This window comes from Camelus ferus, chromosome 35, assembly GCF_009834535.1.
Source record: "Camelus ferus isolate YT-003-E chromosome 35, BCGSAC_Cfer_1.0, whole genome shotgun sequence".
NCBI lineage: Eukaryota > Metazoa > Chordata > Mammalia > Artiodactyla > Camelidae > Camelus > Camelus ferus.
The window spans coordinates 22,707,469-22,719,626 of NC_045730.1; the positions used below are offsets into that span (position 1 = coordinate 22,707,469).

General features: G+C 44.5%; 1 protein-coding gene across 1 annotated transcript in view; it reads right to left on the reverse strand.

Annotated features, from left to right (window-relative positions):
- The window catches only part of FRMD4A (FERM domain containing 4A), a 276,313-nt gene that overhangs the window by 237,255 nt on the left and 26,900 nt on the right, over nt 1-12,158 (reverse strand).

Here is a 12,158-nt window from a genome sequence, read left to right on the forward strand (position 1 = left end):
CTAACCATCAGGGCAGGCGGGGTGTGGCAGGGGTGTGTGGTGGGGGTGTGGCGAGGGGTGCGGGCCAGGGAAGGCTTCCCGGAGAGGTTATTTAGCTGGGTTTAAAAGTTAAGAGGAAATGTTTTTAGATCTTGATTCTCTTATTTTCCCTGTTTTGTACTATTTGCGAGTCCCACGAACGTGCTGTGCGTCACCCAGTCAAGAGACGATGAAAGCAGCTTGGGCTTAGGGCCTGGCTCCTGAGAGCACGTTGTCCAGGCAGTGGTTGGAACAGCTCTTTAAAATCATAAGCCAGATCACATTATGCCCCAGCTCGAATTCCTCCAACACTTCCCATCGAATTACGAGTAAATCTAATTTAGGCTAGAGTATACACCAGCCTAAAAAGAAAGAAAAACAAAAGACTGCATTATTTGGAATACCTTCTCCCTTCTCCAACTCCACTTTCCTCCTCCCTCTGTCCCTCGATTCCAGCCCCTTGGACAAGCCATGCTCCCACCTCCAGGTCCTCATGCTCACTGCTCCCCTGGAACTCTCTTTCCCCAGATAGAGCCTCTTGGTTTCCACGGGGCTGATCATCCAATCTAAACAGCATCCTTTCCCCCGCTGCCCTCTTTGTCCCCCTGGATGGCTTTACAGTTCCTTATGGCATTGGCCATCATCTGACATAATACAGGTTTGTTTATTCTCCGCCTGCCCTGGTCCACAGGTCCACACAGGGGGGACTTTCATGATCCGGGGATGGGCCTGCTTTATTCTCTGCTTTATCCCCAGTGTTTGGAGGAGTATCTGGCATATTGGAGCCTTTGGTTGAAAGAATGACTTAATAGAGAATTCAACTGGAGTGTTTCTTCATTGAATATTGGCTGTATGTCCGCCTGGTGATGCAATTGAAGACCCTGCAATCAGGTGGAGAGACCTCTAGGATGGCTGAGACCGATCACATCACTGGTCAGGATTTAAATTCAATCACTGCACCATGGATGGCCTTGAACTTGACCACTGGGCCGAGAAAGAGACAGACATCACATGAAGAATTCCCTCTAATCGCGATGTTTACAGTCAGCCAAAAGCACTTGTGTGTTTATTTTTGTGCACAAAAATTCAGTCCTGACAATATGATCACTTCCTACTTCCAGCTCCTGTTTATTCAAGACCATTTCCTGAAGAAAGTTAATTTGTGCAGAAAGGGGAATGTCAATGCTCTTGAATTTTACCTTCTCTCTCTTCATTAAAAGCCATTTTCAGTGTAACATTATGAAATTTACCATTGTAGCGAAAGGTGTTTTTTTATTTAGGTAATTTCATGTAATCAATCAGTAAATTTATTTGACTGTCTGAATATGGTATGTGGTAAAGATTTGCTGCTCAAGGAAATCAACTTTGCATGTCTCCCTTTAAGACATCTGGTTCAAAAAAGAAATTCTGGACTACAGAGATTTGAAGGAATATATTCAATTTTGACTGGTTTCTGCTTTGGTGTGTTGAGCAGTCACTGAGAGTTGTATGAAGAAATAGAAAGTGAGACTGTATGTCGGGAAACACTTCTCAGCCTGAGAACACAGATCCCCAGAAAGCCAGTGAAAACCTTGCTGTTGGAGTCATTTGCCACCAGACAGGTCCAGATACTTGAGATGTAGGGAGGAATTCTGTCTGGATCCCTTAAGGTGCAGGGGAAGGAGGGGTAAAGGTGATCTAATCGGCTGTTCCCTCTTGTAGTGGGTATTGATGAATGCCAGGGCAATACCCAAAGCAACTCCTGTCCATAGTAAAAGAGCCCCATATTGTCAGTGCCAATGGCCAGCCAGCAATGTAGAAGCCAAAGGTGAAGATCAGAAACCTGGACATTTATTTGTAGGCGTCTTCATGCCATCTCTTCCAAACACCAGCGTGAAGCTCAGCGCTTCCTCTGTGGCCCCAGGTGCTGTTGAAACAGTTTTGACTTTAGCAGCAAGAGAGGGTGCTTGCCTCACTCAGAACTCCCTGCGTATGCTGAGCCTCACGTGTCCTTTTCGACTATGGCAATTTCCTCACAGGGACAAATAAGAGAAATGTGCTCAAGGTGAACTGTAAAGGGATCTACAGGATAAAGGGAATGAAGATGTCCAGGGGCACCACTGGGCACCAGGTGCTTTAGGAGCGGAGAAATAAATAGCCCCTTCAGGGCTATTCTGGGAACTTCCACCTTTAGTCCTACTTAACCGAATTTCCCACCCCCTTCCAAAGACCGTAGCCTCCTTACATTCTTCCAAATTCAAAGAGTTCAACAGAAATCTCTATTTATGTTTTCTATTTAGAATGAAGCCCAATGTCATTCATTATTCTCTCCCCTAACATGTAAAACCATCTATTTAGAAAGACCAATTCCATGATAATAGAAATATTTCCTTGAAACTAAATGTCTTAGTCCATTGAGGATGCTACAGCAAAATACCATTGTAGCTTATAAACAACAGAAATTTACTTCTCAGCATTCTGGAGGCTGGAAGCCTGAGCTCAGGTGCCAGCATGGTGGGTACTGGCGAGAAGCTTCTGGGTTACAGACTACTGACTTCCCTCTGTGTCCTCACATGAGAAGGGGAGAAGGACCTCTCTGAGGCCTATCTCTAAGGGCGCTAATCTCTTGATCTACGTACCTCTCAGAGGCCCACCTTCTAACACCATCACATTGGGAGTTAGGTTTCAACATGAACATTGAGGGGACAGGAACATTCAGCCCCTAACACTAGACTTATCCTAAATTCATATCTGCTCATGAATTTCTGCCTGAAGATTGATTTTTTTATAGCATTCTGAATCATATATTGATATCTGATTTTTCTCACACCACTCAAGAAGTAAAAAAAATTTGAATTTCAGTTGGGTTTAATTGGTGTCTTCCTTTTATCTGGACACAAGGAGCAGCAAGAAATTTAAAAATAGCCCGGGGTAGGGGGGTGGATAAAGCTCAGTGGTAGAGCGCTTGCTTAGCACCCATGAGGTCCTGTGTTCAATCCTCAGTACCTCCATTAAAAAAATAAAAAATAAATAAATAGTAAAAATAACCAAGAAATAGCTTCTGTAGCAAGGAAGGATCAGGAAAGGGGTCTAGTTATTTCTACCAGGCTGTCTCTTAAAACTGAAGCTAACACAATCATGAATGCAAAGACACTACGAATTCTATACGTGTGGAGAGATGGTTGGCAGGGAAGAGAGGCTATAATTTCATAACAACATATGGAAGGTGAACACGATTTCATCTTTAAATTCTAAAGTAGTGGGCAGTATTGGAAGTCCAAGAAGTTCAAGTTCTTTTGGAACATCTACGCTAAGCTTGATGATCAAAAGAAATGAAATCGATTTTTTTCCTTAGGGTTGTTTTTAGAGTCCATTTTCACAATTCAGCTAAATTGTGTTCAGGATGCAAAATTATAGCTCAATGATCTATTTGGAAAAAAAAAAAAAAGAAATTCAGCCAGAAGAAAAAGGATGGTTATACTTAACATATCTTTAACGGATTTCATAACTGAGTTTGTTTTTCTCTTCTACTGAAAAAAAATTAAAATCCTGAACTGTGAATTTGAATCAATGAAAAGCCAACCATTTGCACAAGTATTTGAATAGGCATTTATATCCTGGGTTGAGGCAAACGATCTATTGCATTTTTTTTAACCTGTGGAATTAAAAAATATAGATTCTTTGTAGAAGATTGGCAGTTGTTTTTTTATTTTAGTGGCTCCATTTCATTTCTTTTTATAGTCAGTGATAAAAGGAGAGGATATAGTTTCCTTAACAGCCTGTTCTGTGATTTCACACAAGCATGGAGGCTGTCTGAAGTCTGCCAGGAGGATGTGTGTCACCAGGCAGGAGATGGGAAATTCTGGGACTGAGTCGCCATCCTTGTTCCATCCACCTCAGGGCCAAAGGGCCAAGTAGACACTCAGTCACTCCGTAGGTATAAGTCATGGAGAACTTTCACCAGTTCCCTTCCCTCTTCCTCCCACCTGATCAGAGGTGTGTAACAGAACAGTGAGAAGCAGAAAGCCTCCTTGGAGTAGTGTGACGTGGAGTTTTTATGTAACCACGCCTCTGGTTTGCTCCAGGAATGACTGAGTGTTTGGTGGCATATTAGAAATTGCTCCGAAAGTAACTGAACAAGCTTGGGATACTTTTCTTCCTGTGCCAAGCCATCCTGTTGGTCTCACATTTTATTTCCTTATTATTTGCAGACGTGTTTGGCTGCACAGCCAGCTACAAATTATTTGTGGGATGGCAGCATGTGGCAATTTCTTGTTTTTAAATTAAGTTACCACTCAACATACCAAACGTAAATTCCCCTCATCCTACAGTCACTGACAGCCAGTGTTTCACAATTTGTCCAGTCTGTTCCTTTCCATGTGGGATAATGAGCAGGCAGTCTGGAAGACTTCCTTAGGTGCTCTCCCGGATGAGGGCTTCTGTAGACAGTTCTGAGCACCAGGTCCGGCCCTTCTGGCGTCGAGCCGGCCCATGTCTTGGGTCACAGTTCCCAGGAGTGAGGCACCTTTAAGGTCTCCAATGGTTGAATCTGGAGCGGGAAGGTGTTGTCACCTCCAGAGGGAAAATCAGTTTGTAAAGACAAGAAATAAAGTCACCTATAGACAGAGATCCCTGAACTGGAGAGACGGCTGTCAGGGAGCCTAACTTAACCACCGAATAAAAAGAGGGGAGGGGCGAGAACTCCCCAAAGCAGATTTTTTTTTTTTTAACTCCTTTTCTTGGGAGGGATTTGGTAAGTAGGTTTATTTACTTATTTTTTAAATGGAGGTACTGCGGGTTGAACCCCGGGACCTCATACATGCTATGCATGCACTCTACCACTGAGCTATATCCTCCCCCAGAGGTTTCTGATACTGTCCCAAATGTGAACTTATACCAACTTTTTATATCCTTTGGCATTTAAATTCTCAGCAAGCAAAATGGCAATTAGGTACAGCAGTAAAGAGGCAGGATCTGGGGTCAGCCTCTGTGGGGTGTGAGTTCTGGCTACGCTGCCTACTGGCTCTTTGATGGAATAAATTAAGTTATACCTTTCTGTGCCTCAGTCAGCTCACCTGTTTAATGGGGACCATATCTGCCTTATCATGTTGTTATGGGGATTAAATGAGACAGTCTGTGAAAATCGCACAGACCAGAGCCTGGTCCGTAATAAGCACGCAGTAACTATCAGCCATCGTTATTACAGTAAATACTATTCCGGGCGGGGACGGAGTGTGAGAACTCATCTTTTTCTTGAAGAAAAATACTTTGAATTTCTAGCAAGATGAGCTGGGTGTGATCATGTGGCGTTTCAAACTTAGTAAGAAGGCAGAGATGACCTTGTAGCTGTGCAGGACTATGTGAGTGGGGAGCACGTCCTGCTACAATCCCAACAGGCTGAGTCAGGGCTGGATTTGAGGCTGCCTCTGTCCCCCATTGCACCTTCTTTAATCAAAGACAGGCCATTGGATTTGGCAGCGGGCAGGGCTCTGGCTAAGACTGTAACAGAGAGGTGGTGAGCGAGCAGAGGGTAGGTTCCTGCCAAAATTCGACTTCTCCACTGAGTGTTCGATAATGCTGGTCTCTGCTAGATAAGCCACCAGGGTTCCTTGTCCTGTGTGAGCCTTCCAAGGAATCAGAGAGGAAGCTGTCAGCCCCGCAGGGTAGTTGGTGCCTATGGAGGCTGATAAACTGCCTTGGGATAGTTTTTCAACAAGACAAGTTTTGTTCCCACCGCACAGAAGGTGATTCTCCCTAATTAACTGTAAAATCCAATCACAAGCAGAGCATCCCTGCTAGATATCCCCAAAAGGACTTTGGGGGGGGGGAGAGACAGAGAGCTCAGCTTTAGGGGAAAATGGGGTATGAGTGAGAGAACCCCAATTACCAACATCACAGTGTAGAGTTAAGAATAATTAAGTGAACGGGCCCTTTAAATTGCCATCGGATCCCAGCGCAGTGGGCTTGGCCTAAATTAATACTTATCCTGGGAAAACTTTCTAACATTTTTGCCTTCGACCCAAGGTGTGATGGAGCCGTGTAGAGGTTGAGGGGAGACGAGGTTTGAGATGATTCAGTCCATCAATGTGCTGCCAGGAAAGGGGCGACCCTGGAAAGACTGGGCAGTTGCTCAAGGCCCCACAGCTAAAGGGAAGCCAAGGGAGGTCTAGAACCCAGGTCCTGGATCCCCCAAAAGGCTCCGGTCTTTTATACACCCCACTAACCCCTTCAGGGCTGCGATGGCTCCAGCCAGTTCTGACCAAATCCAATCTCCCTCCTGCCTCGACCCTGCTGCCCCCTCCGAAAATCTTTATGTCTGGTTCCCTGACAACTGGTTCTAAGTTTTGCGAGAGCAGTGACCCTGTCCCTCTCTTTGGCTTGTGGTGTCCTTTCCCTGGTACACAGAAGGTGCTTACCAAAAGCTCATTTAATGACAATTGAGTAAGTGCATTTATTTTAACTAACTATGAATCAACCATGTCCTTTCTGTTTTTTTTTTTAATTTATTTTTATTTTTATTTTTTTATGGAGATACCGGGGATTGAACCCAGGACCTCCTGCATGCTAAGCACGTGCTCTACCACTGAGCTATACCCTCCCCTCCGTCTTGTTTTTTTTTCCTGTTTCTCAAAAGACACGATTTCCAGACCCTTCATCACCTGAATACCTCTCCTGGGCATCTCCAGGTTCTCAAAGTCCTGTTTAGCTGGGGACTCCACGGGGCTATGCTCTGCTCCAGATGGAGAGGGCTGGCCAGTCTGATTCGTTTCCCCTGCGATCTGGTCCTATGATTCTATGAATGAGGTTTAAGATTGCTTTGGCTCCCTTAACGGCAAGCAAAACCCTTGGCTCACCTTGAACTTCTTCTCAGCCAAGACCACCATATATTTGCAGGAGGGACATTATCAAAGAACTTGTAGCCTATCTGAAGAAATTAAGAACAACCCATATAAAATGATAGTGGCTAACACTGCAATATATAGGCATGGGAAGACTCAAATAATTGATTTTAGCCACTGTAATCAAAAGAACATTTCTGACTATGTTCAGAAGACTGAAAGGTTCCTAAATTATATCCATGATATAAGTCACAGTCCAAACAGAACTGGGAGGCACCAATCCAGAGCACAGCAGTAGGGGAGCAAGACTTCTTTTTTAAGTGAATTTTGTCCACGTTTAAAAAAAGACTTTCAATGTAAAGAGAAGTCGTCTCACTGTTTTTTTTTTTTTTTTTTTTTTTTAATATTTTGGATGATCATGGCCAACGTGTGTGGCCTGCCTCCTGGCATCTCTTTCCCTGGGGGCACTTGGGGCGCAGAGAGAAAGGACTTGGCATCCCCGGGGGACTTGGGCGAGAGAGGAGGTGGTCTGGGAAGGGGAGGCAGGTGGTGAGACAGACAGGGAGGAGAAACTCATTTCTATGGGCCATCAGGCAAGCTGAACCCTGGGAGTAACCAAGCAAAATATACCAACATCACCCACCTAAGGACGCAAGGAAATACAATCCCTTTGACAGTTCAGAAACTATTATGCAGAAAACAGCAACAGCCAGAGTCATCCAAGGTTGCAAAGAAACATTAAAACTGTTACGAATGATTATCTAACAGACATGATCAAAAAAAGCACTCCAGGATTTGGCAAGCACCTGTATGTGGGGTTAGTTAAATTTTCACACATTGGGGAAAAAAATCTATGAGTTCTAGGCCTAAAAAAGTTGATGATGACAGCATTGAGCGTGGTGACAAATATGGAAGGAGGCCTTGAAGAGGGCTAGAAAAACCTCAGTTTCAGGGACGCATTAATCCGATTTCTTATATCAAAATTAAAGGACTGTTAGAACAGGGACCAGATTCGAGTAAGGTGTAGACAATCTAGCTTCTGATTGTGCTGGTCAGCACAACAGAGGGAACTATTCATTTCAAGGTGTAGACACCAGAATTTGGAGCAAAGTCTGCATTCTTTCCATCAATAATATCTTGAGTTTCCCTTTATTGGTGTAATTGCTGGATGGACAGGCTTACATTTAGAGGGTTCTCAAAGTCTCCCTGCTATTCATTTAAAAATGTGTTTTAAAATTGGAGAGGTTGATTGTCCTTTTGTATTCATTGACCAAAGGATGGAGAAAAGCAACCTTTGCGGGCAATCCTACTTGCATCTGTGTTGGTACCTACTGATGCTTCCCCAGAGTATAAGCTTTTTCTCTACACACTTGCTGAAAGACAATGGTCAGTCCCTTAGCTGTCAATCACTCGCAGAATGGTTTTCACATGCACTGCATTAGACTAGGATGCTAAGTAGTATTTTGGTTTTCTCGCAGAGAAACTAGAAATGGACCACAGGATAATCACCTTGTGAAAAATTCGGTATGAGGTTATGAAGAGAACCATGAAAATTCAAGACGAGAACAGCAGCCCTCACTGTGGAAGTGATACCAGCTGGTGGATGATATTCAAGAAAGCCCCAGGATGACCTGCATGCAATGTGTTAAGTGAGAAGATCTTTCTATAAGATGTGCCGTGTGTTTCAGGGGATGGGTGAAAACAAGTCGGTCATCTCTGATGACGAGCTTTTCAGTGGTGAAATGAGCAAAGACCACCGGGAGACAGCAGACCCTGGGAGCCCTGGCCTGAGCATCCCTGACGTGCCAGGGGCTGTGTGGGGTTCTTCCCACTTGTTGCCCTGTTGGATTCTCACACCAGCCTTTGCCCCTTAGGTACTGTTCTCCTTCTTACAGATCGGAAAAGGAGGCTCAGGAAGGCACGAATTCCCTAAAAATATGTACTGTTTAAAGTGGAAAAACTATGATTTGGACCACAGTCTGTCTGCCTCTCAAGTCCATGTGCTTTCCACTGACCAGGGTACTTCTCTCTCCCTCTGCCTCTTTGACCACCCCTCCACCCCATGCAAGATTTGCGTAAATGAAGGGAAATGTGTTTGCGCAAGAAGAGGTTTTATAGATTCTCCTTTGTCCAAGCCACGGCATCAGGCATTGTGAACAAGATGTAAGGAAGTGGATATAACTCCTACCCTGATGTGTTGGCACACAAAAATCCGTAAGACAGACGGGCACGCCCAGGGGAGCTTCGTGGAGGGATCAAGGCTTCAGTTTGTTTCAAGCTGGACAGCAGTCAGTGTTTTACATCACCAAGGGGTGGTGGAGTGTCAAGGATGGCCGAGAGCCAGAATCGGACCCCCCACTGGGCTCCTCGGGCCAGTCTCTTACGTTGGAGGGGGGACTGAGAATGGCCCTTCACTGTCAACCAAGGATGCTCAGGTGACTTTGAGTCCCAAAGATCTACATGTCTGTGTTCTTCTTTGATTAAAAAGAAAAAAAGTTCTCCTGTGATGCTTTCATCACTTATGCTGTACACTCATGTGTCAACTAAGCTTCCCCGTTAAATAAATTGTTTTGACATTTCTTTGTGCTGCATCTGATCTGTTTAATAAATGCAGCTGAAGTCTCTGCCGCCAATGGCAAGACAGGCAGCCGTCACATTCCTGGCTGGGCGAGCCGAGAGCGCCTTCGGTCCTCAGCAAGATGGAAAAGACTCCTGACAGCAGAGGAGAGGTTGAAAAAGGCCTCAAAGGATGAGTTTTGCAGTCCTTTTGGCGGGAACCCTCTTTATCCCTGGAAAGTGTTAAATGCTCGCCACCCCCAGAAGCCACCCGTCTTTAGAGAGAGGCAAGAATAACACTCATTTTGATAATAGCAAACCCCAGGTGAATTGTTAAGGAACTCCTCTTCTGATTACAGAGGTGCTTCCAGCAAGATCTGAAATAATTGAGCCCCTGGAGGATGGACTCAGTGAAGTGGAGAGGGATGAGGTACAACAGTAGTCAGCAGAGAAACTGAGAAACAACTTTAGGTTTAGGTGCTGATAGCTAAGAACTTGTTAACCAGGGGGAGACAGAACCCACTGCAACCCAGTGCCAAGCCTTTCAACATCCTTCTTACACATAGGGCCTTGTTCCTTTAAATGTGGGCGTGGACACCAGGGGGTGTCTTTTTGCCATATCCTGCTTCAAACAGGCTCTCTAGAAAGCTGCTTTTTGGTGATCTGCGGTAGTGACAGTCAGCGTCCTCTGTGAGAGGGTACGCGAGGCCCTTTGGACATCGGCGCTCATAAATTAATATTTATGATGAAGATGAATAAAACCAAAATGAAAAAAAGGGACTTAAAATTAAAATTTAAAAAGCTCTCCGATCTGTAAGTCCATTTCCAGTGGAAGGGACGGGAGAGCAGTTTGTAACACGCATGTTCTGAGACATTTATTAGTAGGCACATCTCTTAATTGTAACCATTATGTTATGTTATGAATGATCCACTAATCTCTCAATTTCATTCTCCACTGTTTTTCATTTAAGCATATTCTTGGTGTCTTTTTCTTTTCCCACTCGTATGCCTAGTTCTTCAATTAAAGAAGGAAAAAAAAACCTCTTGCGAAAGAATCCACTTTTCCTTTGTGTTCTTGTATACTCACGTCCTTTCTTTCCATATAAAAGAAACCACACAAAAAATTTGAAAAAGGGCTTTAAGGGAAGTTGATTCCATTTATGTGTCCCTACCTAAACCACCCACTACAAATAGTCTTCTAATTTCATTTTTAAAGACGTTCAAAGAGCCGCACTGAATAGATGTCATTATTAATGACCTTCAATCTTAGAAAAGTTTTTCCAGTGTTCAGAAGTCATTCCTGTTGTGGTTTTAATGAATGCTTTCTACTCTGTTCCTACCAGCCTCTTAGATCATAACATATATTTGTACAGCATAAATTCAGGTTAACTCTTGACAAAGCTTACTTCTGGGCACAGAGGGGTTAACAGTGATTCTCAATAGGGGTGAACCCCCTAGGGGAGGGATGGTTGGCAACATCTGGAGACACTTTTGATGGCTGCAACTTGAGAGGTGCCACTGGCTCTGGTGGGTAGGGACCAGGGAGGCTGCGAAAGGTCTTTAAAGGCACAGGACAGCCGCTGCAGCAAAGAATCATGTGGACCAAGATGTCAACTGCGCCCAGGTTGGCAAACCCTGGACTGGGAGGAAGCGTGGCTACGTGGTAGGAGAGACCTCCTGAAACAGCTGTAGGAAATTCAGCTCCGGTTTCGACTGTGCAGTTTAAATGGTTCAGGGTCTCCTGGGATTAATCAATGCAGCGTGCGATTAGAGACAGAAACCAACCTGGAGATCATTTGAGGTTTTGAAAATGGTTACCCATATGACTTTAGTTATATTTTGGAACTCCTCTTTATTTTGTCATCGGATTACCAACCCAATTTGCCTCTATTTTTCATCAGGTAAAAGCTGTAATTCATTATGTGGGAATTCTAATTTTTCAGGAAATGTTCAGGCTCGGCCAGCTACCCTGTCAGCCTCCTGCCACACTTCCCTGTCATAACTTGTGGGGTTTCTTTGTAACATAAACTTCTGGCTGGTTAGTCCCTGGCTCTGCCTTTAGAAACTGCCACATTTTGGGGGGTTGGACTTTCCCAACATTAATGAGAGAGCTTGAATGTTTGTGTCCCTCCAGAAAAATGTCTGTGTGTCAAATATTAACGAGAGAAAAGTATTCCGAATTTCATAGCAGGCATGACTAAATACAGAATTGAACAAAACCTTCCAATGGCTTCACAGAGGCAACAATAATAATAATCCCCAGGGCTGTTCAGGGAGTGTCTTGCCCGACAGCCTCTAAATGTGCTGCTATACATCTTGTCAACAGGGTGGCCACCAGAGGGGTCAATCGAGAGCCTGCGTTAGAGCAGATTGTCCATCCTGGCAGCAAAAAGATTTTCCCATCTCGTCACCTGGGCTGGGAAAAGAAGGTTCAATGTCCTGATAGACGTCTGGAGGGCTTGGTAAACTTCAGAAGGATCCACGCTTAGGAGGCTTACTAAGGTCTGAATTCCCAATGTGTTGGCAAAGCAAACGGGGCAGCTCTTTGATTGGAATAAATACAGGGGAACAACTTGATACTTGCTGAAGTCCTGAACCATAAGCCACATGGCCCTGTGAGTTAGAAAGAGAGAAGTACCACGAGCGCCCGTGTTTTGTTTGATGAACCTGAAGAACTATGAACAGCTCCTTCCTTCCCTGGGGGCCTGACACTTTCACTCAGAGCGGTGTCATCTGAGGCCACGGTCATGGGTGGACTCCTCCTGT